Here is a 2,532-nt window from a genome sequence, read left to right on the forward strand (position 1 = left end):
ATGAGTACGATGAGCACCCTCTTCACTATAACTTTGTTTAAATATTGGTTTGGGCCATCACATCTTGTCATCCCATTAATTAGCAGCCAAATGAAGTACTGAGTGGTAGTTCTCATATAGTCCAGGCTTCAAAAACAATACATATCTTAACCATTCAGCCTTAGAGGAAAGGAAAATGTTATCTGATCTCTCTTTCTCTCTCCCCCCCCTTCCTTCCCCCCCGCTTTTTTTCCCCCTTTCTCTCCTCTGTGGAGTGGCTTTGGTTGATGGTGGGGTTTTATTGTGAGATTGCAGTACATCTGGTAACTCATCACACAACTTGGGAAGTCTCACTCCTAGGAAGTTCCAGTCTTTGCCATGCTGTAAAAACTGCCACAAAGTTGGAGAAAAAATTCACTTTCCTGTCATTTACACCTCCTATGATCTGGACCATGTGGGACGAAAGCAGCAATAAAGGCCTGGCAGGGCAATGAAGTTTCACAGATTCACAAACTGAAATGCCTCGTGACGCCCCCAGCTCAGAGAAGGAGGTGCTGTTTTTCCCCAACCTGTTAATGATTTCATCTCTGCAGAGCTAAAGGACACTGCCTTGTCATCAGAGAAAGATCTGAGAGGAAAAGGAACAGGACCAAACAGGTGAGGAATGGGACAGGAGTCGAGGCCTGAACTGCACTCTAGGTCTACTCCTCAGCCACAACCTGAACCTCCCTCCAGCTGCCTGTAAGTCACCCTTAATGCCTGACATGTCATGCTTGGCTTGCTTCTAAGTTCAAGGACTTTCGAAAGGATTCTTATTTTGTACCTATTGTTTGTGCAGGGGATGAGAATGCAAGAGAAGCTGGAGAAGTGTGGCCAGAACAGCTTTCCAGTATGTTTCCAAAGCATTGTGATGGCAGAGCAATGAAGTGCTCGCAACTCACCAGCATGTAAGAGCTGCATTCTTATACTAGCAAGAGGGGGAAGAGAGGATGAAGTCTGTATAACAGCTAATGAGGTTAAGAAACTAGAAAAACAGCTGTGCCTCCTCCTTTGTGACTTGACAATTGGGGTTCTCATTTAGCATCTCCTGCTGGTTCCGATCAGGCTGAGAAACTGCACCTACTGCTTTACTGACACAGCTTTTGCCTCTAAACTTGGGACAGCCACTCTCACACCTTTGAAAATACTCATGTTCCTATGTGATAATTCTTAAGGTTACAGACACCTGACTACACCACTTCTCACAATTAACTGAAGAACTCAGTTCATTGCAGGGACCCTCAAACATTCACATTTCAGCTGACCTTGCCTTATTGCAGTGTGCTGTTTCCTGGGGCAGTAGCAGCAGACACCTGCTTATTCAGTGCATGGCTGCTGCAATACAACCACACACATTCAGACAGCTTAAATGTGTTTCCGTAATCTGAATACATCACCTCTAGTCATTACGGAGCTGGGATCATAGCTGAAACAGTTTTTCTCTGCTATCTTTTAGGTCATTTTTAGTGGCTGCTTCCCTCCTCCTCCCCCCCTCCCCTTTTTTTTTTTTTTTCCTCCAGGCTCCATGGCTGAAGACACCAGGCACCAACGTGCACCTACCCAGGATTAGTGCCTACCAAAGTTGCACTCTTACCTTTTTCCTCCACTTCAGATGCCTGGGGAGTGGACAGAAGCAGCAGCGATCAGCAGGTACAGTAGTTCTTTATCTTGTAACACATTACTGCTAATTACTGAGGATACTCTCAACAGACAGGTCATCACAGGGCTTCTTGTGCTGGAAGTTATTTGCAGGAGCACTAATCATGTCAGTAACCATCACTCACCAGCTTTTGGGGCTGTAGTTCGCAGCTTCTAGTGAGGAGAGTGAGCACAGAGCCATCAGTAGTAACATCTGTTACTTGAAAGTCAGGCAAATAATTAGAGAGGAAAAAAAAACAGGCTGGAAGACAGGTCTGGAAGTCTCTACTTCAACCCTCTGCTGAAGGAGTTTGTTTGTTTTTGTTTTTGGTTTTTTTTTTAATGTCCTATTGGAATTTCCTTTTTTTTTTTTTTCCCCCTAATCTGGGCAAATTGCCTCATCCTCCAAGAGCAGCCTGACTCCATTTATGCCACCTATGCCCCCATGGCCCATACATGACTTAGTAGCAACCAGAGACACAGTACTGCTTCAGCCAGCATATGAAACTGCCACCTGGGTAAGCCTAGCAGAAGAACAGAGCAGGTTAATCCAAGATCTGCAAAGCTTGGAATGCAACACTCCAAAATCCAAGCCTAGGATTTTTCTTTCTCCGAGCTGTAGTGCAGGAAGCACAAGGTGCAGACCCAGGTGATGCTCACAGCACACAGTTCTGAATCTCAGCAGTGATGTCAGTCACTGCAGCTCTGCCTAACACAGCCACCTCTACAGCCTTTGGGATGAGCAATCCAAGGAGCATTCAGCCCTAAACAACCCAGGCACTGCAGACTGTGTTGCTCATCAACCCCCAAAGAAAGGTTTATGAAGATTCTCGGTTAAACGAGGTACATGCTGTGATTTATTGATAAGCATCAGCA

Source organism: Tetrao urogallus (assembly GCF_951394365.1).
Source record: "Tetrao urogallus genome assembly, chromosome: 9".
NCBI classification, from domain to species: Eukaryota; Metazoa; Chordata; class Aves; order Galliformes; family Phasianidae; genus Tetrao; species Tetrao urogallus.